We start from the raw sequence: 27,310 nt of genomic DNA on the forward strand, positions 1-27,310 counted from the left end.
CTCTTCATTCTGTTTGTCACCCAGTAGGCCCCTGAGCGTTGGTCCGGAGGCCGAGTGAATGTCGACTATTTCAATGACTTTGTGATCTCGGGAAAGTCATGTGCTGGTTCTCGGCCTCAGTTTTAATGGGAGGAGAGATGGGCATAGGGATCTCGAAGTTCCAGTAGTTACCGTCTGATTAATTTTGTTGACGGGGTTATTCCGAATGAACCAAACCAATTTAGGATGATCAAAAAGCAGTTAAACTCTCCAGTTACATGGTTCTGGAGAGCAGGTGTCGAAACATTTCTTTTGGGAGGAAAAGTGGGAAAGAGAAAGCGTTAAATGCTGCATACAGTATCTCGGGGTTGGTGCATTAGCTGCTTAACTATTTCTTTTTAACAAGGGGGAGGCAAGGCATATGGGGAAATGACTATGGCTTTAAAAAAAGGCACAAAAAATTTTAAAATTCGCTTGTGATATTTTTTCCTTTTATAGATTTTGGACGTGGAGAACAGCTGTGTATCATTGGTGGATGAGGACTCTGCTATATTAAGTTACATGGGTCTTAAGACAAAATGCTGATTGCTCTGGAGTAGTATTTTCTAAAACCGACTTTGCAATATATTTGCCTTCATTTCCTGTGCAAGGCAATCACTAAGCTTAATTTGTTTGTGCATAATGTTGTGTTTGTTTCAAGTGGATATCAGTGTATCCAGGTTTGGTAATTGGTACTTTTGGAGAAATGGAAGGTGATGCTCCCATCGGGATTTTCTCCTGTAATCACTATAGCATATTCATTAATTAAAGAGTAGTTGGCAATAGCCGTTGGTTTGGAGCCAGGGAGATCTCAGTTCAAATCTATCTTATAAAGACTAGCTATATGACTTTGAGCAAGTCATTTAAATTCCGTTTTCCTTAGTTTTCTTCCATGTAAAATGGGTATAATAATAGCATCTACCTTCCATGATTGTAGGGAGGATCAAATGACATAATATTTGAAAAGTCTTTAACAGTACCTGGCACATAGTAGAAACTGTACAAATGCTAGCAATTATTATTATTACCTGGTACCGAGGATATTTTACCTCTCTCTATGCGATGTTTCTTTAAAAATCATTATTTCCAAAGTTAAACTGATAAGATCTTATTAACAAAGAGCAGAAAAAAAAATAATTAAGTTGCTCTACAGGTATATATTTCCAGAAGCAAATGAAATGAAAAGAAAAATGAAAAGACTATGGATTTTTAAAATACCTTTTTTAATAGAGTGAGGCCAAAGGAAATTTTCATAACACATTTATGTTTGAGTTTTTGTGTAAATTATCTTTAGTTTTTCTGAATGTTTAACACTCTAAATATTTTTAACTGGAAGTTTTTATTCTGAATATTGGAACAAGTTGGAAGAGTGTTGGCCCAGATGTGACAAAATTCCACTGATAGTGGAGTTGGGCAGGCAGGGAAAGTAGCAAATGAGAGATATTTTTCCAGTCCAAATTCAAATGAACTGGACTCATAGAATCTGGCCCCTGAGAGAAAAAGATATAGAGATAAGTTTCAAAGAACATGAAGTAGAAGAGTATTTGGGAGAAAAGGCAGTCACTAATAGAAGTGAAGAGTATTTTAAAATCTAAATGAACTTGCTCACTTTTATACTTTAGAAAGATATTTCATTGTTATTAGGTATCAATTCACAGATGCCAATTGTTACTCTTCCATCTTTCTCATCCTATGTGATTTTTGCACATTTTTTTCCCCCAGAAACCCTCCATAGAGGAAATCAGCTTAGTTGCTGAAAGTATTACTCTAAAACTTCTTTAAACCATTGGGTCCTTATCATTAAGCTATCTTTATATCCTCCACATAGTGGCCAAATTCATCATTTTGAAATGAAAATTTGACAAAATTCCCAGCCAGACATTTAGAATCCACAATAATTTATCTTTGCAATCTTCTTTCGTGTTACTCTCTTTCTTGTACTTCCCTTTACAATCAAATTGACTTGTTAGCCTTTTCACCTACATTATACTCCATCCCCTACCTCCTATCCATTGCATTGTACAAGTTCTCTCTTGGTCTATAATGCATTCCTTTCTCATTTCCTTTCATCAGAACTCAGCTCAGGTACCACCTCCTATATTATTCTTTCCTGATTCCGACATCCAAGTTGTTCTCTCAATGTGCTCTCTCTCTTGAAATTACTATGTACTGCTTTGTATTTCCTTTATATTTCTTGACATGTACAAGCTAGTTTGGGCAGAGAGGTAATAAGGTTCTGGGCCTCGAGTCGGCAAGACCTGAATTCTAATGTGACCTCACACACTTAATAGCTGTGTGACCCTGGGCAAATCACTTGACTTCAGTTGCTTATCTGTCAAGATAGCTGGAGAAGAAAATGGCAAACCATTCCAATGTCTTTCCCAAGAAAACCCCAAATAGGATCACAAAGAGTTGGACACAACTGAAAACAACTGAACATGATGTTATGTGACATGAATAAAGAACTTATTTAGACAGCTCCTCATAAAAAAACAAATACATACATACATATAAATTCTTATCTATCTTTTATCTATCTCCTATATAAATGTACAATGTTTAAAACTGAGTACAGAGTATTCAAAAAATTATTCTTAAGCTGTAGATATTGACTAAACATTGACAGAAGAAGAGAGGCAGTTATAGATCCAGTTCTTGATGCAAAAACTCCCTCCACCAATGTTGATCAGCTGTTGTTTTTTTTATTTTAAAATCTTAGAGAATTACTTGAAGAACTATTGTGTTTAGTCACTTGGCCAAGGATATGCCAGGGCAAACTTCATAACATTTGAAGTCAAATCATTCAAAATTCACAAATAATTCTTTAGAATGCCACAACTGCCTCTTTAAATGAGTTTTTTTTTACCATTTTGAGAATTCAGATACAAACTAAAACTCTGCCATCAAATATTTTTACAACAAAATTTAAACTCTAATTATGAAATAGAAAAACAGTAGAATCAATCACAAAAAATATCATCTGCTGTTTGAAACAAAAGCTGTAATGAAGGGACAAGTTGAAATGGGAAAGGATCTGGGTTCTTATATGATCTATGACTAGAAAAGAATGAGAGTAGCAAGCACCAGGGGAGGTGGGGTGGGGTGATTTACAAATTGGACCATCTGTGACCACCCAAAGGCAGCATCAAGATGGAAGAGTAACTGATTACTAGACTTTACATAAAATATATTTCCAGGAAATTAATCTTACCTTCTTCAAGGGCTAAAAAAAAAAAAAAAAAAAAAAAAAAAAGTCACTGTGGCTGATTTTGGCTCTGTTTTCTAGGTCTTAGCAAAGTTCTATGCTTCAAGCTATTACCATCCCCCCTCCTTTTTTTCTAATCCAGCCAAACTGCTAAAAGTTAGTAAAGAAGCATTTGTTAAACACCCACTATATGTCAGCAATTTTGTTGTGTTCAGGGGATATAGAAACAAAAATGAAAAAGTTAAGAGATTATGGGGACAGGATTGGGATGGGGGGGAGGGAAGATTCCAAGTACAAAAAAAAAAAATACATAGAAATTTGGGAATCTGGAAAGCCCTCCTTTATAAGGAGTAGCAATTGAAGTAATGCTTGAAGGGATCATAGAATTCCCAGAGGCAGTGGTGAGAAGAGAAAGCATCCCAATTCTAGAAGATTGGAGATAAAATGTTTTGTCAGGAATGTTAAATAAACTATTTTGGCATGAGAAGGAGAAATGTCAAATTAGTCTAGAAAGATAGGTTGGAGCCAGATTGTGAAGAGCATTAAATGCCAAAAAAAAAAAAAAAAAAAAAAAAGAGTTTTCATTTTTCCTAGAGACAGTGAAGAGGAAGCCACTGAAACTTTTTTAAGCAGATTCTTATACTCAAATTGTCTTCATATTGACTCTCTCTCTTACAATGTTTCCGTGATGTTTGATAATTGAGTAGATTAAGGAAAGATATTTCTGTTTCTAATTGGCAATAGGGTACCAAGGGACTCACTGCATATTCAGAAGTAGAGGTTTTTTGGTTTTGGTTTTGGTTTTTTGTTTGTTTGTTTGTTTTTGTAGTATTGCTGTTCAGTTTTTTCAGGTCAGTCAACCCTTGGTGACTCCATTTGGGGTTTTCTTGACAGATACTGAAATTCTAGAGTGGTTGGCCATTTCCTTTTCCAGCTCATTTGACAGATGAGGAACTGAGGCAAACAAGGTTAAATGATTTGCCCAGAATCACCCAACTCCAATCTTTTTGACTGTAGATCCAGAACTCTATCCACTGTACTACCTAACTGCCCAAGACTAACTTTTACAAGAAGTTAAAAATGAAACTTCTCACTTGGCAAAAAGTTGGTTTCATCCCATAGCTACAATAATTAACCTGCAGTAGATACTATGTCAATTAGTCAACAAGTATTTTATCTGTATTAGAGAAACTGCTAAACCTTGTGGATACAATGAAAAAGGGGGGGGGGGGGGGAATTTAGTCACTGCAGTCAAGGAGCTTGCATCATAACGGTAGAGACACATGTAAACAACTCTGTGCATACAAGATAGATGCAGAAGGAAAGCACTTAGACACAGGAAAACATTAGCAGCTAGCTGCACGAGACTGCCTCCTTTACTTAAGATTTGAACTAAGGCTTGAAAGAAGTCAGGAAAACTGAAAAGCAGGGGGAGAGAGAAAGAAAATCCTTCTAGACATGGGGCTCAACTCTTGGGGATGCTATTTTTTTATTTTTTATTTTTTTTGCTATAGAATACTTTTGTTTTGTTTTGTTTTTTCCTTTTTGCTTCCAAGACCACCATTTTTTAAACCTAAGATTTATATTATTCCCAAAACATACTCATGCCATTGTTCTGGCTTCATGGACCTTTTTCTTTTGGATTTTGCTTCTTGGCTTAAGCAACCTCCTTCTGAGTTCTTCTCTTTTTTTTATGTCTGATGTCAAAACCATTTTTAGGAGCCTCTCCTACCCTTGTTCCCCCTTCCCCTCCCCCCTCCCATTGCTACTAACTTAACTAAAAAAATAAAGGTCCTCAGCAGGGGGCTCTGCTTAAAGCTCTCTGCTGCCCCCGACTGGATCCTGGCTGCTATAGCTTTCATGGGCCCCTTGAGTTCTGGGTTCCTTTCAGGATACAAGTCTTAGAGTACTATAACTGTGAAGTTATTCACTAAAATACTCCCTCTTGGAAACAGGACTGATAATAATGAGGTGAGACTGCATTAGCCTGGAAAAAATATACATGCACATATTTTTGGAGTGAGGAGCTGGAATTTGCAGGGGCAGGCTAAATAATTTGTCAATCCTTAATAACCCACACTAGGCAGTAAATAGAATGTACAGAGCGCTCCAAGACGGATCTACCTGTAACAAAATCCCTAACTTTTAAGAAGGTAGCTTCATTATTTAAATATAAAAGAACAAGAAAACCAAAGTAAGACATTCCTATTTCGCCATCTATTTTAAAGACAAGTGTTTTAAAAGATAGTGGTCTCTACAACTTTTCACAGGACTTATCTTCTTACTAAAATATTACTATGTGACACTAGTCTTCCTATTTATAGAACAGTTCAATGACTCATTTTGTGCATTTAAAGAGTCTAATGAGGATTTCCAGGTCTGTAATAGCTGTGGGACCCATTAATAGCCCCTTCACTTTAGGCTATATTCTTGCCGATGGCTTTCTGATACTGCTGATATTGTAATGATTTTGTTATAATTGCATCTTGTGGATAGCATTGATGTTATGTTAAAAAATAAGATCTTGTTCTTTAGTCTTTTGGGATCTTCATTGACCTAAGATTTATGTCCTAATATCCTTTGACTAGCCAAGAAAAAAAAAAAAAAAAAAAGGCTAGTGGTATTATTTGGTTCAAATAATAAATTCCTCAACTGTAACCCGTCCAGAGGAAGGAAAGAACATAATTTTATTTCTTCTACTCTAAAATTATGCTCATTAAAAATGTTTGTGGAAGATTCCAGTATCTCTACCTAGAAGAGAGATGTTACTGGTACATTTACTATAGAATTTGTTCCGTTTTGAGAAGTATTATATACTTAACTCAATGTTTTAAGTTCCTGTGGACAGTTGAGTTCTTTGAAAATAGACCCATTTCCCATGCAAACTCTATTAATCTTCTGTCCCTTGCAAACAACAGGTGCTTTAGAAAATAGCCAATAGAGAGACAATAATTCTTGTCCTTCAGGACCAGTGCCAATGGAAAAAAGTGACCTGAAGTGCAGATCTCAAGCCTGACATGATGAAAATCTAATGCCACAGCTGTTTTCTCTCAGAACTGTCACTCATCATGTTTTAATTTCACAGTTTTGAATTAATCTTTTCTAAATACGGCACCAGAGGGAGGTGGACGAGATAGCAGTTCCCAGCAAAGGAATGAGGCCAGTATTTGCAAAGTTCCTGCTCTCTCTTGCTGTCTCTCCTCCTACCCCTAGACTCTCTTGCTCTGCCATTTTGAATTTTATTTTCTGGGATCTTTGTGGTCTTGTAATATTTTTGTTTATATTTGTACAGGGCAGAGGTCTAAACCAGGTCAAAATCTTAATTGTTTTGAAGGATTACTGATTCAACTTCCTTCTTATACCATCTCAGGATATATTCTTAGACCTTTCTATCTTTGATCACCTAATAAAAGATAGATCTGGTTAAAAAAAAAAAATGGTTCAAAATTTGTTAGCATTGTACTAATTTAGGCTTAGACATTTCAGTTCTGGCAGGCCACAGGTATAGATTGTAGAATTTAGATCTACAAAGGACATAAAAGTTCACCTATATCAGCCCCTTCAGTCATTTCAATCAACAAGTATTAGACATTTACTTTGTGCCAGGCTCTGTGCTAAGTAATCACTGGGGAATCAAAGAAAGGGAGAAACAGTCCTTGCCCTTCGAAGAGCTTACATTCTAATGGGAAGAGACAAGATGAAAATAAATAGATATATAACAGGAACATGCAGAACTGATGAGAAAAGTGGGCGTCAGAGAGATTGAGCAATTTTCAAATGTCATAGCCACTAAGTGATAGAATTGGGGTTATCTACAACCTATGCTTTCTCATGAAACTATCTTTTTTGTACTTGATATTTCTAAAGTATTATGTTACCACTTATATATTTCTGAATCAGTTGGAATTAGACTAAATTCATTGCACATGTGGTCATTTATACAGTGCTTCAAATATCCAATGTCTATTTTTAAAAAATGATACCACATTCTTCTTTGTAAAATGTAATTTTAGGATAAAATCTTAATGACTAAAAATATTCTCAACACTTTTGGAAAAAAAGCCTATGAATCCAGTAGAAATTTTCAGATCTTATAATAAGGAACTGAATCAAAGAGAATGGAAGAAATATAAGAGAATTAATTCATGGAAGAACAGAAACAGAAATTTCATTATGTGAATGGCAAAACTGGAGGAAAAATTGAGATTGAGGTTTCAGGATGCTTGGAAATCCAACCAATTTTTACCTAATTGTTACTCACAGCTCAGTATTCTTGTCTCCTTGTGACTTGATTACTGTCAAAATTTTATTTGCTACAAAGATTATATCGTTAGCAGTCTCCACTGGCACAGGCAAGTTCTGAATTGAGAGCTGATAAAATAACAGACTTTGGGAAAAACATCAACAAAACCAAGCCCCCAAATGAAAACAGAAACATTACATAATCTTTGCTAAATGTTCTAGCTTTGGTAAAGACAAAAATATTTGTACTGACTACTTAAATAATAAAAGTTTAAAAATTAAGAATAAGGCAATATTAATTGTAATATCAATATGAGTTGCTGTGGACAATTATTGTCTTTATAATTCACATCTGTCATTGCATTGTTACGCTGTCCTAAAATATTAAATGATTCCCTATTGTCAAATTCAATTAAATTCATTTTTTAACAGATTTTACAATAAAAATTAAGTTCAATTCAACAAATTTTCATTAGGAACCTAGTATGATTAGTAGAGCATACTAATTAAAGGATAGATCATAGACTCTTAAATTTAGATCTGAAGTATTTTCAGCTTCTTCTCTATATACGTTAACCTCAAACCAAGGGTTAACAAGTAGTTCACTCTTTGGTATTCCTTGATCATTTACCTTGTTGCTTTTTACTTTTCTATATAGAAATATATAGAGTATTCTATACTCTAGTTCACCTGTTAAATCCTTCCCCTTTGCTTAAATGCTCAACTGCTCTCTCTTTTAAGGTATCTTCCCACATCCTGTCAGTTGAAAGAGCCTTCTACTTCATCTCCAATGGCACTTTGTACCCTTTTTATGTGATTATCATTTTTGATTTTCTGAGTTAGTTACACATGTATGTCAGACCTCTGACTAAAACATAAATTCTTTGAGAATAGGGATTATGCATTTTCCCCCCTAATTTAGCCTTAGTGTCCAGTATATGAATACCCATTTAGCATGTTTGCTGAATAAATGGCTGAATTCTCTTTCTTTTATTTGTAGCAATACTCTGGGCTCACACTCCTGGTGTCAGGCTGGGTCCCTAGAACATGGCTTCTACTTGTCTCCTCAGAGTTCTAGCTGGTAATTCTGAGGACTTGTTTTTCCCCATTAGTAACTATAACTATAAGCATAACTTATATAGTTATATGTAATCATGTACATATATATACACACATACATATTTATAGGTACAACATACCTTATTTTATTGTGCTTTTCTTCATTGCTCTTTGCAGATTTTTTGTTTTTGCTTTTACAGATTGAAGGTTTGTGGCAACCCTGGGTCAAGTAAGGCTATTGGATCCATTTTTCTAACAGCATGTGCTCACAACATGTCTCTGTGTCATATTTTGGTAATTCTCACATTATTTCAAACTTTTTCATAATATCCATTATGGTGATTTGTAATCAGTGATTTTTTTTTTTTTTTTTTGGTAAACATAGATTAAAGCTTTTTCTTTTTTTTTTCCCTTTATTAAAACTGTTTTTTTTTTTTCAAAACATATGTGTGGACAGTTATTTAACATTAGCCCTTACAAAACCTTGTGTTTCAATTCCCCTCCCCTTCCCTTACCCCTTCCTTAGATGGCAAGTAGCCAATATATTTTAAACGTGGTAGAAATATATGTTAAATCCAATATATGCATACATATTTATACAATTATCTTGCTGCACAAGAAAAATCAAGTGATCTGTGATTTTTTATTATACTATTGTAATTGTTTTGTGACTTCTTGAACCCTGCCCATCTAAGATAATGAACTTAATTGATAAAGGTTCTTTCTGACTAATCCACCCTTGTGGATTCTCTTCCTTTCCTTACACCTCCCTGTTCCCAGAGACTTAATAATAGTGAAATTAGAGCAATTGATAAATCTACAATGGCCTCTAAGTGTTCAAGTGAAGGAAGGAGTAGATTGATAAGTCTACCTTATTTCAAGAAATCTGCCACCCCACCCTTCAGCAACCACCATCCTGATCAGTCAGCATCCAAAAACATGAAGATAAAACCCTCTACCAACACAAAGGTAACAACTTGATGAAGGCTCAACAGATGGTTAGTATTTTTTTTTAACAATAAATTATTTTTAATTAAGGTACATATTTTTTTTAAAGAATAATACTATTGCACACTTAACAGACTACAATATAGTATAATTTTTACACTGGGAAACCAAAAGATTTGTGTGACTTGCTTTATTATAACATATTTGCTTTATTGTAGTAGTCTAGAATTGAACCTATAGTATCTCTGAAGTATGTTTGTATGTATACTAATATATATGTACATATATGCGACTATAGTCATAACTAAGCTATAATTCATAACTCCTCTCTATGTGTTTTCTTTATACTTATCATTTGATATTAATAAGCCAGACTCAATTAGCTTTTAGAAAGTCAATCAGTAAGCATATATTTAATGCAGACTATATGCCAGCTACCATGTTGAGTACAAGAATGCAAAGAAAGGACAAAGGGAGTGGGGAGGAGGGGTTGGGGGGAGGGGGGAGTAGAAACAACAAGAAAACAAGATAAATTGCAAATAATCAGTAGAGAGAAGGCATTGGAATTAGGAAGGATCAGAAAAGGCTTCTTAGAGAAGATAGGGATTTAGCTGAGACTTGAAGGAAGTCAGGGCTTGGAAAAGGGGAAGAAGAGCATTCAGGCATGGAAACAGCCAGTTTATTAAGGTATTATAATGAAAATGGCTTTTTTTTAACCTAAAAAAAAAAAAAAAGTCTCCTACGTACACATGTGGAATCTAGCAGTCTTTTTCTGTCTCCTTTGCTGGGGATTTATAAAGATCCTCTAAGGTCTGTGATTGTCTCTTCAGCTCCTAGCAGAGTTTTAAAGCCACCTTTCTTCAATGTGCCCAGTCTTTTCTTGGCTCCCAAAGTAAACATTGCTTTGAAGTTGACAATGACAAGTCTAAAATCCTGCAATTCTCTGAAGTTCAGCTTGGTGGTACAATCCATTATAGATCATTAAACCTGGAGTCAGGAAGATTAGAATTAAAATCTTATCTCAGAGGTTTACTAACTATGTGACTCTGGTCTAGTCACCTAATTTCTGTCTCAATTTCCTTATCTATAAATTAACCAGGGGTAATAAGCGCACCTACTTCACAGGGTTATTGTAAAGATAAAATGAGATAATATTTGCAAAGTGTTTTGTAAAACCTTAAAGTGCTATAGAAATGCTACCTATTTTCATAATGTCTTTTGACAAGATGTCTTTTGATCTAGCTGAGGAAGAAGTAACTGAAATATTCCTTCCCTCTTCCCCTACTCCAACCAATTATTTTTTAATATTAAACTGCCCTACTTTAAATCCCCAATTCCTAATTAGCTTGATGATGTTTAAGCCCTATAGAAAAAGACCAAGACTAGCAATCTGAACAGACTTCCTGTTGAATATGATTGAAATGCCCTTGATTGAATATTCAATACAAATGTACTTCCTGATAAAAACATCAGGGCTGAGAGAGAAAGCATGATTGATTAATTAACTCAAATGGCACCCACCTTTACTTACAAAAGCATATACTTCTGCATGTGAACCGGATTGCAGGAATAAGAGATGAAAATCCTGATTCACTGGTTGTGTTTGATCAGCTCTGGTTCTTACACTACTGCTTGATTGTTCATGGTTATTTTATTAGTTGTTTATTTAACAGTCGAGTAATGATTTATTATATTCATTTTGCACACAAGATAAGTTTCAGGGAGTCACAAGGTGACAGGTCTCACAGAGGAGCTTGAAAGTCTTGCTTCATTGATTTTGTAGTAACTTTCCCTTGAGCCATGAAACATCCCTGTCTCTGGGCTATACCTTTGGCATGACTGATTTCACTACATCTGGGTTTACTGCTAGGCCTCCTGGAGCAAGTCCAGGGCAGGCATCTTCCAAAAGTGGTCTAGGAGAGCGTGGAGTAAATTAATAGTGGAAAAGATCACCTCTTCCAAATGAATACCATCTAAGACGATTTTTTAAAAATAAGGAAATGTATCTCCCATTCATAGTGTAAAATATATATAGAAATAGAATTCTAGACTCTTCATGTCGAAAAGGACTTTGATGATTTTCTTTTTTTTTTTAATTTTTTAAATTAATTTTATAATTATAACCTTTTTTTGACCGTACATATGCGTAGGTAATTTTTTACAACATTATCCCTTGCACTCCCTTCGGTTCTGAATTTTCCCTTCCTTCCCTCCACCCCCTCCCCTAGATGGCAGGCATTCCCATACATAGTAAATATGTTATAGTATATCCTAGATACAATATATATGTGCAGAACCGAATTTTTGTTATTGTTGTTGTTGTTGCAAAGGAAGAATTGGATTCGGAAGGTAAAAATAACCTGGGAAGAAAAACAAAAAATGCAAACAGTTTTACACTCGACTTTGATGATTTTCTATCTCCTCACCTGTTATGGGCCAGAACGCTTGTACTTATTAAAACAAGAATTCTTACAAGGTGCTAACTCAGTGGAATTGATAAGACAATGGTTATCTAGTTTAGCATGGTGATTAATAGTTCTCTAAATTCTGTATGATTGATTTAATCTTACAGTAAATAATGGTTTCCTAGTGATATAATGATTGGTTTATACTCAGTGTAGAGTATATAAGCTGGGACAAACTCAGCCAGGGGTAGAGCCAGATTCATTCACTTCATCTCACAGCACCATGGTGGCTGGAGTCCTGCACTTCCCCCACTGAGACCAAGGCTGATCTGAAAGGCTCTCCAGAAAGCTGCCTAGCCCCAGGCAAAGAGATTGTGAAGGATACAATAAAGGATTTGAATTTTAACACCTGGCTATTCTTGTGGTGATTACTCAACTGAAAAGAAGGCTGCTCCAAGACCTCCAGAAAACCAACCAGAACATTACACTCATCCATATAGTAATCCTTTCTAACAGATTTGCTTAACACTTAGAATCTATGACAGATGTTTCATTATATCGATGAGCTACATTGTTTTGTCACAGTTTTATAGTTATTAAATAATTCTTTCTACTGGAAATGTCCAAATCTTACCCTTGGTAGATTTAGAAAATAAGTTTAATTTCTTTTCCATATAATATCTTTGAAAATAAATGATGAAAGCTATCATATCCTCTGTAAATATGTTTCATGTTTTAAAAGTTTTGATCTTGATTTTTATGATCCTCTCTGCCTTCTGTACATATATATTTTTAAAATATGAGTTCATTTGTGAGTTCCCTATACACCCCAAACTTCAGATTTCCTCCTTTTTACTTTTTAAGAATTTTTTATTTTAATTTGTATAATGAAACAAACATTTCCATAATATGGTATAATAAAATATATTACAAAGTTATATAAATTGTTTTCCTTTTTTCTTCCCTTATGGATACCCCACAAGCTCCCCCCCCCTTAGAGATAGCTACTAAAGGATCAACTAAAATTTTTGTTTAAATAATTATCGTTTTTAGGAAAAAAGCAGGATATAAAGTAAATTCTTTTTTTTTTTTTCTTATTCACCATCATTTGTAATTGTGCTGCAATTTTGTTCATGAAAGCAACTCATCTTTCTTTAATTTTGATTCTGTTTTTTTAACATTGGATCATGGGGTCATATTTTTAAAAATAATAATAGCTTTTAATTTTTCAAAATACATGAAAAGATAATTTTCAACATTTACCCTTGCAAACAAGAAAATGGTATTTACACACATATATTGTATCTAGGTTTTATTGTAACACATGTAAAATGTATGGGATTGCCTGTCATCAGGGGGAAGGAATGGAGGGAAGGGAGGATAATTTGGAAAAATGAATACAAGGGATAATATTATAAAAAAATTACTCATGCATATATACTGTGAAAAAAAATTCTAAATATAAAAAAAATTACCCTTGCAAAACTCTGTTATAAATTTTTCTACCATCCTCCTCCCACCCCTCTCCCAGATAGCAAGTTATCCAATATAAGTTAAACATGTACAATTCTTCTAAACATTTCCACATTTATCATTTTGCACAAGAAAAATCAGATCAAAAGAGAGGAAAATGAGAAAGAAAAAAACAAGCAAGCAAACAACAACATGAAAAAAAGGTGAAAATGCTATCTTGTGATACACACTCAGTACCCATAGTCTTCTCTCTGGATACAGATGGCTCTCTCCATCACAAGTCCATTGGAATTGTCCTGAATCACCTCATTTTTTGAAGAGGCATGTCTATCAGAATTGATCATCATATAATCTTGTTGTTGCTATGTATAAAGTTCTCTTGGTTCTACTCACTTCACTTAGCATCAGTTCATGTAAATCTCTCCAGCCTCCCTGAAATCATTCTGCTGATCATTTTTTTATAGAACAAGAAATAATATTCCATTACATTCATATAACATAATTTATTCAGCCATTCTCCAACTGAGTGATGGGCATCTACTCAGATTCCAGTTCCTTGCCACACAAAAAGAGCTGCCACAAACATTTTTGCACATATAGGTCCTTTTTCCCCCTTATGATCTTTTTGGATACAGACCCAGTAGTGACACTGCTAGATCAAAGAGTATGCACAATTTAATAGCCCTTTGGGCATAGTTGCAAATTGCTCCAGAATGGTTGAATTAGTTCCCAATTCTTATGACAAAGTATTAATGAATCAGTTTCCCCATACCCCCTATCAATATTTATCATTATCAGGGCTGCTAGGTGGTCCAGTGGATTAAGCACCAGCCCCAAGGAGTTCAAATCTGGTCTTGGACAAGTAACACTTCCTAGCTGTGTGACTCTAGGCAAGTTACTTAACTCCAATTACCTCTGAAAAAAAAAAAATCATTATCTTTTCCTCTCATTTTAGCTAATCTGAGAGATATGGAGTGGTACTTCAGAGTTCTCTTAATTGGCATTTCTTTAATCAATAGTGATTTAAAGCATTTTTTTCAAATGACTAGAAATGGCTATAATTTTTTAGTCTGAAAGTTGTCTGTTCATATCCTTTGACCATTTATCAGTTGGAGCATGACTTAAATTCTTATAAATTTAAGTCATTTCTCTATATATTTTAAAAAATGAGACGTTTATCAGAAATATTGGACGCAAAAAAATGTTCCCCCTTTTCTGCTTCCTTTCTAATTTTGGCTACATTGGTTTTGTTTGTACAAAAACTTTTTACCTTAATATAATCAAGAAGTATCCTGTTGTGCCACAGTTCCCTTTTAATGTCCTGACCCAGTTTCCCTAATTGTCCTATTCAGTTACTCTGCTAAAACCATTCCCTCTCAACATTAGTATAAAGGTCTTATATCTTAGATTTTAGGCTATAATCATTCCCTCTTTATGTTTGATGGAATAAAGGTTTTTTTTTCCATTTTAGAAGTCATTAGAATATCAGGAGCTTCTCTAGTCCCTCCTAGGTGCCTGCCTCCATTATGTCATTCTCATCCTAGGTTTCTCCTCCCATTAGGTCATCCCCATCCAGGTATCTCCCCCATTATGTCATTGTTCTTGTAACCCTATACAAGAATCTTGTATCTGACATCTGACATTCACTGACATTCATCTGGATTCTTTGAGATGATAGTCTCATTAAGCCCTGGGACCAAACCATGGATGAGTTTGGTCCCAGTAAATCTCTCCATTAAATAAATTATTAAATTGTTCTCTAATCTCTATCTTGCTCAGTTTCTCCGGCATTACAATCCATTTTGCATTTAATTATATTCCCTTAGTCTTCTTTGGCTATAAATTTCTTTCCATAGAGCTGAGAGGTAGATTATCCCTTGTTCTCCTAATTTGCTTAAAGTATCACCCTTTTTATGTAAATCATGAATCCATTTCTACCTTATCTTAGTATAGAGTATTAGGTGTTGGTCAATGTCTAGTTTCTGCCATATTAATTTTTGTCAAATAGTGAGTTCTTATCCCAAAAGCCAGTCTTTGGATTTATAAAACTCTAGATTACTATAGTCATTGGCTAATGTGTCTTGTGAACCTAATCTATTCTACAGATCCCTACTATATTTCTTAACCAGTACTAAATGGTTTTGATGACCGCTGCTTTATAATATAGTTTTAGGTCTGGTACAGCTAAGTCACTTTTCTTTGCATTTTTTTCCCCATTAATTCCCTTGAAATTCTTGATTTTTTGTTCTTCCAGTTGAATTTTATTATTATTTTTTCCAGTTCTGTAAAGTAATGTCTTGGCAGTTTGATTGTTATAGCATTGTATAAGTAGGTTAATGTAGGTAGAATTGTCATTTTTATTATTATAGCATTGTAAAAGTAGGTTAATTTAGGTAGAATTGTCATTTTTATTACATTAGCTCAGCCTACCCACGAGCACTTGATATTCTTCCAGTTTTTAGATCTAACTTTATTTGTGTGAGAAGCATTTTATAATTGTGTTTATATAGTTCCTGGCTTTGTCTTGGCAGGTAAACCCCCAAATATTTTATTATCTACAATTATTTTAAATGGACTTTCTCTTTTTAATTTCTTGTTGCTGGACTTTGTTGGTATTATATAAAAATGTTGATGATTTACGTGCAACTTATTTTATATCCTGCAACTTAGCTAACGTTGTTTATTGTTTCCAGTAGTTTTTTAGTTGATTCTCTAGGATTCTTTAAATACACCATTATATCATCTGCAAAGAATTATATTTTCTTAGGAAGAATTCCTAAGAATTTTCTTAGGCAAATAGTAACAAATAGTAATAAGAAAGCTTTGTTTAAGAGTTATCATCAGTAGATAATAATTCACTTGCCAAGGTGAATGTCTCAGGCAGGATTTGAATTCAGATCTGATTCCATGTCAAGCTCTTTATCCATTGTACTATCTTTTAAAAAACATTAACCTTGAAAATGTTGAATTGTACAGCCCTAGAGACATCTTTAATTCAGACTCACCTAAATTAAATGAGCAATTTAGCATCAAAGAAACACATAATATTCTTAAATTAATAACTAATATAGTGGTGAAAGGTAGGAGCTACCAATGTAAATTGATTTGCCCACTTATCTTCTGGATTCTTGTGGATTCCAGACATCGTGGATCAGACACATTGCTACTTTGTTATTTTTTTAAAAATCCAACATTATTTTAAAGTAGTTAGAATGATACTTGTCTAGAGTCATTCATAAACATATATATGTAAATAAAATGTGCATTCATTAACCACTACTTGGGTTGATTTGGACAAGAAGCTCACTCAAGTGTCTTAATATATACCAAGGTGTGTTGTTGGCTCATAAATTAATCACCGTAATCACCTCAAGTACATTATTGTCTTTATGAAAGACCTTATTGAAAAAAATGAGGTGATATATGTAATACTTTGCAAACTTAAAGCATTATACAGTGCTTAGAAGCTGTTAAAACTTCAAACTTCACTAAGACTTTTGGAATGATCTGTATAAATGTTGGCTGTTATTATTATTGCTAGATACCTTGTGGGAATGAAATTAAGCTAAACAAATCTTTACCCTGGAGGATATTGATAAAAAAAAATTCAGCTTATATATTGATCCTGTTTCAAACAGTATATTATGTTGGTATTAAAATATGAAACTATGCATGATTGTGTTTGGATATATGTGTGAATACCAACTTAGGGCTAATCATCCTTGCTAGTCTGCTTCTACTGTAGTCTTTCTTGTTATCCCTAGGCTTTTGGTGGCCTTAAATATTTATTTGATCCACCCTCTCACCTTTGTAAAAGATTAGATAAAGGATTTACGTACTTACCTGGTGATAGGTTCAGATGATCTTGCAATGATTTCTTTAATGTAAGGAAAGATTCTGAAATCAACATGAAGGAGGATAGTCTGCTGAGTGTTTACCTTATTAATAACATAAATGTTGGCCTATTGATAGTATGACTAAAAGGCTTAATCATATTTTTGTGTATATGCAAACAGTAATATAGATAATTAATTATTAAATAAGAAATATAATGTGATTGGTAGATATGTAAAATTATCTTTTATGTTGTTAGGAAAATAAGAGAAAAATATGTTAATATGATAGTCAATAAACACTTATTAAGTATCAACTGCATTCCAGAGGGGCAGCTAAATGGTTCCAGGCCTGGAATCAGGAAGACCTAAGTTCAAATACATCCTCAGATACTTATTACTTGTGAGGTCTTGAGGAGTTAACCCTGTTTGCCTCACTTCTCTCACTTGTAAAGTGAACTGGAAAAGGAAATGACAAACCAAATTGGGGGAAGTCACCACATTAAAAAGAAACTTAGGAGAGGTGGAAAAGGAGAAAGTTTTCTATTGTAGAAACATAAGGAAGGAGGAGTCCAGGAATGCAACTGGATGGAACAAGATGAGATGATTAACCCCTAAATAGATAGTCTGGGAGAAGCTCTCAGATGTCTACTCTCCATTATTTCTAATCAGAGGGAGGGAGGGATCTCAGGGCCCTAGAGGAAGAAAGGAGGAGTGAATTTCAGAGCTGATGTGAAATTGCAGGATGATGTATTTCTGAAGACCACCAAGAAGTCCAAGAGTTTTAAATCTGATCAATTAGAGGCAATTTTTTTTGTTTTGTTTTGTTTTTGTTTTTAATGTAAAATTAAGGTTTCAGTTCACTGAATCTCAAGATCTTAAAGTTCAAAGAGATTTCAGAGGCATTAAGGGAGTTAGTATGGTTCAATTCAAAGAGCCCTAGCTCAGGGTTTTCAGAGTATACCTCTGATGCTTATTACTGTGTAACCTGTTATAAACCTTTTTCTTTTTTATTTAATTCAATTTTAATTTTCATATCCTCACTCTCTCCCTCCCATGACCCCCACTCCCAGCTGAAAAAGCAAGAAAAACAAAACCTTGTTGCAAACATGTATAATCAAGCAAGACACTATATTGTCCATGTCCAACACACACAAACATGCATATTCACAAATCTTAATCTACATTCTGAATTAATCACCTTTCTGTCATAATATGTTCTATCTTAAATCCTCTAGAATTGTGGTTGGGTCATTACTTAATCAGATCTGAATTTCTCAAAGTTGTTTATCTTTATAATTTTTTTTTTAATTAAAGAAATTGTTCTCCTGGTTCTTTTCACCTTATACTACATCAGTTAATTCATGAAGTGTTGTTAGGCTTCTCTGAGATCAACCCCTCTATTATTTCTTACAGCACAATGATACCCCATTACATTCATAATCCTTAACTTGTTCAATCATTCCCTGATTTATGGGGACCCTTTCAATTCCTGGCCACCTGATTAAATACCCTCTCACTGGGCTTCAGTTTCTTCATCTATAAAATGAGAAATTAGACTAAAACATTTCAGTTTTTCTCCTTCAGCTCCAGATATACAAATGTACAAATGTATGTACTCATTTATGAATAAAAAAAAATTTTATTTTTATAGCAACCAACATCTAACCTCTACTTAAGACTAGTAGTAATAACAATCATAACTTTTATTTAGCACTGGTTATGAGTCTGGAAGTGTGCTAAACATTCTAAAATATTATTTTTTAAGCTTCACAATAACCTTGGGAGAAAGCTGCTATTATTTTTCCCATTTTATAGTCAAGGAAACTGAGATAGGTCAGAAATTTGCTTAGGATCACACAGCTAAGTAAATATCTGAACCCATATTTAAACTCAGCTTTTTCTGATTTTAGACACAGCACTCTATCCACTGTACCATGTAGGCTTCTCATTAGGCAAGAAAACACTACCAAAACAATCCATTCAACTTTTTTAATAGTGTCTGTTGTTGATTTTTTTTTTTTATGATAAAAGTTAAATTTGTTTTTCTGTATCTTCCACTCATTGATCCTTTCTCTTCTTTAGGAGAACTGGTCAAACTCCTCTTCCACATGGTAGCTGGTAGATAGATGGGTAGAGAGCCATGATATCCACTCTGATATCTCCAAATTGCCAATTACTTCAACAAGTTATGTGACATTACCCCCAGACTCCTCAAAATACAGGTACCTTCCTCTGAATGTCTTTCCTAAAATGTGACACCCAGAACTGAGCATACTTCTTCAGGTACTTTCTGACTAGAACAGTAGATCTGAGAGCAACATAGCATTAAGACAAACATCCCTTCTAGATGCTAGCTCTCTCATGCAACTAAAGTTATGTTGTTGATTCATACTGAACTTTAAAAATACTGAAATTGCAAATTTTTTTACCCAAGGTTTTGTTTAATCGTGCTTGTGCTGTTGATTTATCAAATTCCAAGTATGGGACTTGATACAGTTATTCCAAGTTATTTTCCTCTTATTAAATTCAATGTATCATTGTAGCCTATTGAGGTTTTTTTTGAGCTTGAATTTATCATATATCATCCGATCCTCTCAACTTTATGTCATCAAAAAGTGTGATAAACATGCCATCTATGCCTTTGTATGTATGGTAATAGCATCAGAATTTCCTTAATTAGACTTCTCTCCTCTCACTTAAAAGGTATGGAAGCTCTACTTAGAAGAAAAAGGTATATTGCGGACCTGATTGGCCCTGGCGTCCCTAATATATCTTCCTAGTCATCTAGGACATAAAAAGTCTTTGACAAGATTTTTTTTTTAAATTTTATTTTTGAAGTGATAGGTGGCCTCTGGAGTTTGTGGAGTAGAAGGTTAATGTGATTGGTCCTGAGCTTTAGAAAAATCACTTTGGTGACTGAATGAAGGATTGATTGAAGTGGAGAGAGGTCTTGAGACAGACCCACTAAAAATTTATTGCAGTGGTCCAGGCACAAGGGGGGGCCTTTACTAGGATACTCACACTGTCATAGGAGAGAAGGGGCTGCATTCAAAAATCATAAAAGTGACATCAACAAGCATTGGCAATAGATTGAATATAAGACGTGAAAAATAGTGAGGAGTCCATAGTGTCAGTATCAACTTGAAGTGAGTTTGTTGTTGAAATGTCTTATGATCTGTCCTTGAATTTTTTTTAAATTCAGTTTTATTTTATTTCCAGCTCCAAATTCTCTCTTCTGAATCCCTTCCTCTCACCATGTATTATAAAGATAGGAAAAACAAAATTTTTTACAAATATGTATAGTCATACAAAACAAATTCTCACATTGTTGTTGTATTGTTTCAAGGTTTCTAACATATTATTACCCCATTTGGATTTTTCTTAGATTTTCATTATCTAGTTCATTTTGCAATGAGAAAACTGAGGCAAACAGGGGATCCTTCATTTTTTTTTTTTTTTTTTTTGGCTGCTTGTATTATTTTCTCATTGATTTAGGATTTCTGAATTTTGGCTATAATATTCCAAGGAGTTTTCATTTTGGAGTTTCTTCCAGAAGGTGACTAATGGATTTTTTCAGTTTTTATTTTTATTCTCTGGTTCTAAGATATCTGAGCAGTTTTCCTTTTAGATTTCTTGTAATATGATATGTAGGTTCTTTTTTGCTCATGGACTTCAGATAATTCAGTAATCCTTAAATAATCCCTTCTTGGTTATCTTCCTAGTCAGCTGTATTTTATATCTTCTTTCATTTTTTTTTCAGCCTTTTGACTTTGTTTTATTATTTCTTGATGTTTCAGGGAGCCATTAGTTTTCATTTAGGAAATTGTAATTTCAAAGAATTTTTTTTTAATTTTTGGAATTTTAAAAAATGATTTAGATTTAATTTTCTTTTCTCTTAAAATTTTAAATTCCAAATTCTTTCCCTGGTTTCCGTCCTTCCTTCACACACTGAGAAAGCAAGCAAAGTGATATCATATATATATATATATATATATATATATATATATATATATATATATATATATATATATATATATATATATATATATATATGAAATCATGCAAAACATATTCCTACATTAGCCATATCTCAAAAAAGGAAGAAAAATAAAGAAAATTATACTTCACTTTATACTCAGAGTTCATCAGAGTTCTCTTTCCCCGGAGGTGGAAAACATTTTTTCATCATAAATCCTTTGGAATTGTTTTGAATCATTCTATGGAGCAGGGTTATTAAGTCTTTCACATTTAATTATCTTTACAATATTTAATATTGATGTGTACATTGATCTTCTGGTTCTACTCACTTCACTTTGTATCATATCACATAAATTTTCCCAGGTTTTTCTCAAACCATCCTGTTAATTACTCCATCACAATTATATACCACAACTTGTTCAGCCATTCCCCAATTGATGGGCATCCCATCACTTTCCAATTTGTTGCCAACACAAAAAGAACTATTATATTTTTGTGCATATTAGTCCTTTTTCTATTTCTTTGATCTTTTTTGGATCTAGACATAGTTATGGTATTGCTGGATCAAAGAGTATGCACACTTTTATGGCCTTTGGGGCATAATTCCAAATTGTTTTTCAGTATGGTGGGACCAGTATGAAAAGCCATCAACAGTTTATTAGTGTAGCTGTTTTCTTTAATCCACTCCAGCATTTGTCATTTCTGCTAGGTGTGAGATGGTACCTCAGAGTCGTTTTAAATTACATTTCTCTAATCAATAGGGATTTATAGTTTTTTTATGCAACTCTACATAATTCTAATTTCTTCTTCAAACTTCCCATATTATTTGATCATTTATTAATTGGGAAATTGTTCTTACTTTATAAACTTCTTGTATACATTTGAGAAAAGAGGATTTTATCTGAGAAATTTACTATAAAAGTTTTTAATATTACTTCATTGTCTGTGGTACCTTTTAACAAAATGTAATTTCCCTGATTTTCTTTTTTTAATTAGGTCTATTTTTGCCTTTGCTTTGTCTGAGTTCATGATTGTTAGCTACTCCTGCTCCAGAGTAAATTTGACCATTCCGGGTTAATGAGTTCTTTTTCAGTGAATTTTTTGTCTCTTTTACCATTAGGTCAATTATATTTTTAAGATGTTATTTTCTTTTTATTAATTTTTTTCTAAATTAAAATTTTATTTTTCTCAATTACATGTACAAAATTAAAGTTTTTTTTTTTAAAATGTTTTGAGTTCCAAATTCTTCCCTCCTTTCCTATCCTTTCCTTGAGAAGAAAATAAATTTGATATTTATTATACCTTTGTAGTCAGGCAAAACATGTTTCCATTTTAGCTTAGTTGCAAAAGAAAACAGACCAAAAAAGAAAAAGAAAGTTTAAAAAAAGTATGATTTGATTTGCATTCAGATTTTATCAGTTTTTTTTTTCCTTGATATGGATAACATTTTTCATTTTAAGTCTTTCAGAATTATCTGAACTTAGTTCCTCCTGACTCCAGAGCTGATGCTTTATCTACTGCACCATCTATCATCTGGTTTTCTAAAATAAAAATTTCTTTTCTAAAAAAATTAATAAATAACATATATTAATAAATACTATAAATAATAAATACTATTTATTAATAAATAATATAAATAATATTTTTTTTGCTATTTATTTAATTTTTTCTTTAACTGTACTAAGAATTTTAGTTAGACTTGTGTCTGGTCCACATTTTTTTTTCTTTAAGGCTTTGCTTATCACCATAGTAGCTTTTAGTGGTCTTTTTTTATTTTGCTCATTTTTCAGCCTATTTCCTGACATTGTACTTTATGTTAGTTTTAGTTTTTGTTCACCTCTGGGGGGATAACTGGTCTGAGCTTCAGTCTTTTATGTCCTTCTGCTGCTGTCACAGCTAAGTCCGGGGCCTCGTAAGTTTTCCATGCTTTAAAAATGATGTAATCTGAGAAAAGATGTGTTTACTGATCTCCTGGTCTGAGTTCTGCAAGTAGGGTTTCTGTTGGACTCAGTCACTGTTAGCTCATTGAGAGCTACTGCAAGTTCAAAATGACTGATTTGTTGGCTCCCCTTGATCTTGGTTTCTTGCCCTAGTTATTGTATTTGCAAGATTTATACACTGTACTAAAGGTTAGAATGAGTAGCCACTTTGTATCTGGGTAAAGAGCTTACAAAGCTAAGTTTTGGAATTCATCTATTGCTCAATATATAACTGGGGTCCCACTTATTCATGACCATGTCTTTCTCCCCTGGTTTTGTTTTCTGGAACAGAGAAATAGGTAGCAGAGTTGCCAGATGCCACCTGTTCTTGATTCAAAGGTTCCCTGGGATTTTTTTATGCTCCAATGCTATAGCAATCTTGCTCTGTCCCAGCTTCCTTTCTATCCCTAGGTAATGGAGTTTTTCCTGTCCTGCATCCACTCATGGTCATCCCTTACTTCAGTATCCAGTTTTCTGTCTCTCTTCCTAAATTACCTTGGAATGAAAAAAATGATTCACTTTTTTTCTTGGCTTTTCTGATCAGAATTTGACCTAGTATATTTTTAGCTTGTTGTCAGCAACTTCTCACTCCACCATCTTCACTCTCTCCCTGAATCAGCTTTCAAAGAAAATCTTTCAGGATAGCATAGAAATGTAAGCTAATTCAAGATGAAATTGAATAGGGGTAAAGGCAAAATCTTATACTTGGATTAAAAAAAAATAGTATTATGAGCAAAGATGGGGAAGCTTAGTATGAAATGATGTTAGTACAATTATAGAGGTTTGGAAATCTCTATAAAAAGGGGGGAAACTACTCAACTCATATTGGTACGAAACTGGTATGTATGTACTCGAAAGAGCATTGGCTTGGGAGACAGAACACTTGGGTTCAAATTCGACCTTTTTATTTCCTTACATGTGTGATCTTGGGCTAATTTCTCTGAACCTAGTTTTCTTACCTATAAACAAAGAAAATGGGCCAGATCATCATAAAGGTCCCTTCCCAATCCAAAACATATTCAAGCATAGAGATGATAAGTAGTTCATATGAGCAAAACCTGAAAATTTTTATCAACTATAATTTCACTGTTCATCAGAAGTGTAATGTAGCAGACAAAAAATGTAATAGAGAGGTCTGCTTTTAAATGCATAAAACAAAATATATGGGATTGAAAAAAGTAATTGTATTGTAATATAACTATATTCAAAATATAAAAATAAAAATAAAACATTTAAAAAACTTCCTAGGTCCCAGGTGAATCAGGGCTTATTCCCCTTTTCTAATATAATCTCAGGCTATTTTAATAGGGGCATAGTTTTCACAGAGAAATAGTAGTTCTGCTATTCTTTGTCTTGGTCCAACAAAATTGAGAGCATTGTGCTAATCTGGGCATTACTTTTTAGAAAGAATATGGACTCACTATTACCTGAAGAGAGTGAGTAAGATGATGAGATTTGAAACTGTGTCATACAATGACTGGATGAATAATTGGAGAAGAGAATTAGAGGCAACAGGATAATAGTTTTCAAAAGTTTAAAGGATTGTCAAGTTGAAATGAATGATGCTAAATTCTGCAGGGTGCCCCCTGAGTAGAATTGGAATCAGTGGGTGGAAGTTAGAGAATGGCAGTCATGAGCTCAGTGTTCAAAAAAACCTTCCAGTCAGAGCTAGACAAAAATAGAATAGATTTCCTTAGGGGTGATGAAGTCACTACATCCCTTCAAACAAAAGCCAGCTGACCAGTTTTGAAGGATTGATGTAGAAGGGACCAATGATATAGATAGAAACTCTATCTTAAAAATTTTTTTCCAACTCTAAGAGGCAGTGATCTTCGGGGCAAAATGTATAACCTTGGTGAGCCCAGTAATCTAATCCAAAAGTAAATGCAATTAAATACATACAAACATAAATAAGATATAAAAGTACTTCCCAGATACATAGAAGCACTAATTATGTGGGGTTGTGGGAAGAGTAGGACCATTGGGGTAATTGGGAAAGAGAATCCTAGAAAATGTGATAGACACAACTAGCTAGCCTTCTGGAGCAACCTCCAAAATTTCAGTGTCCTCATTCACCCCTTCAATATTTTGTTGATGAGACACTGTCTTCTTGTTTGGCATCCAGAAAAATGTTAACTCCATCAGAGTCCAGACAGATATACATTTAGCTCTTCATAGGAGCTCCTAACTGACAGGAACTAATATGAAGACCTCAGAAAGTTCATGCTCCCTTCAGAAATTAAGGTGCATGAAGGTTGTTTATTTCTTCATGGAATATCTTCTTCCATATATAAATTCCTTAAATCCTCAACTCTTTTCCCCATCACCTGTACCTTTTTTTTTTTTTTTTTTACCACATATCAGGGAATGATCCCAGTACCCCTGTCTTAGAAGGATGAAAAGATTATTCAGTCATGAACCTCATTTAAAGTTCTCTTGGCAAAGATACTGGAGTAGTTTGCCACTTTCTTCTCCATCTCATTTTACATATTAGGAAATTGAGCCCTAGGGTCTCATAGCTTGGAAGTGTCTGAGGCCATCTGAGTCTCTTAGGTCTTCTTGATTCCAGGTCTGGTCCTCTATCCACTATACTCCAGTTTCTTAAAATGTGGATCATGACCCCATGTGGAGTCTTGTAACTGAATGTGGAGGTTATGAAATTGTGATTTATTATCAACAAACATTTGATTCTTACATATATTTTATATACCTATATACTATTACATAGTATCTATATCTATATATTTTGTAAAAAATCATGTAAAAATTTCTCAGGCAAAAGGGGTCTCAGGCAAAAATTATTGGCATTCAATAAATAAGGATACAATTTGCCAATCTATTGAACTGTTGCCTCTTTTCTCCTATTATCCTTCCTTAAAGTCCTCCATTTCACTTCATATCATCGATTATCACCTAACCCAATAGTGTCATCTGTAGTACCCTATTTCTGAATGCCTAAAACAAATAGGCAATGCTTTTTTAGAATATTTGCATGTATTTTGTTTTGTTTTCCTGAAAGCAGAAATACTAGTTACTAGCTGTAGTCATATCAGTTCAGAAGGACAGTTTTACATAATCAAATATATTTTTTAGCTCAAGTCTGTTTTGTTTTGAAGAACTGACCAAACATTATTATGAATGTTCCTGCAGCTTCCAAGATGTGTCCTAACCACACCCAAATAGCCTACTGTTCATTCATACCCCAAGGGGTGCATCAACAGGGAGAACTAGTTTTACCATAATTAGATTCCTTGCTTTATTCTCCTTGTGTGACTAACCGTATTATTATTATTGGTGATATCCTTTATCTGTGTTTCATTTTCCTTTAAAACACTCAAATCAAGCAATAAAGAAAACCATATCCTATAAAATAGTATGACCTGCATAGATCTGTGTTTCCACATATCATTCATTTAGAATGTAAGTTTTAGAAACAAAATATATGTATATGTATGCACATACATACATATGTATGTGTGGGTGTGTATGTATTTATGCATTATATATTAAGCACTTATGTGATATATATATAAGTATATGTATCTTCCTAGGGTATCAAACATCTTCAATTAATTTTCATTGATAATTGTAAAATCCCAAACCAGTCAATTAAGAAAATCATATTCATATAGAATTTTTGTAAGTTTTGTAAACAAAGTATGTGTGTATAAGCACACATATACACATATATGTGTAGATGTGTATGTGAATATATATTAACCATATATATGTATCTTCTTAGAATGTCAAATATATTAAATTAATTTTCATTGAAAATTGAAAAATGACTCAAAAAATAAAGGAGATATTAATTTAATATAGGGCAGACTTTAGATATTAAACTCTTTAGAATTCTTGCTTTAAGGAGAGAATAGAATAATCAACAGAAATATGCTTTTATTAAGTATCCACTATATGCTAGATCTACCACAAAATTCTTTTTCAATGATAGGGGAGTGAGAATAACTCTAGGTTCCAGAAACCTATTGCCAAAGTGTCCAAAAAAAGGTGACTGAGAAAATATCCATAAATGCTAACTTAAATGCTGATTTTTCTGACTAAAAATTTTGAGAGACTCAGTTATACATGAATTAAAGGCACCTTGACTCAGGTATTATTAGGAAACAAGGAGGTTTTACAACTGGGAAGCGATGTGTGACATTTTAC

General features: G+C 33.6%; 1 long non-coding RNA gene across 2 annotated transcripts in view; it reads left to right on the forward strand.

The window, feature by feature from the left end:
• The window catches only part of LOC141550950 (uncharacterized), a 32,576-nt gene that overhangs the window by 1,232 nt on the left and 4,034 nt on the right, over positions 1 to 27,310 (forward strand). The window contains exons 2-4 of one of the 2 annotated variants that reach the window (XR_012484736.1): positions 478 to 8,818; positions 9,305 to 9,522; positions 19,269 to 19,408. This is a non-coding gene — a long non-coding RNA (uncharacterized LOC141550950). The remainder of the gene's footprint in view (positions 1 to 477; positions 8,819 to 9,304; positions 9,523 to 19,268; positions 19,409 to 27,310) is intronic. The other variant, XR_012484735.1, reaches the window with a different exon arrangement.

Source organism: Sminthopsis crassicaudata, chromosome 1 (assembly GCF_048593235.1).
Source record: "Sminthopsis crassicaudata isolate SCR6 chromosome 1, ASM4859323v1, whole genome shotgun sequence".
NCBI lineage: Eukaryota > Metazoa > Chordata > Mammalia > Dasyuromorphia > Dasyuridae > Sminthopsis > Sminthopsis crassicaudata.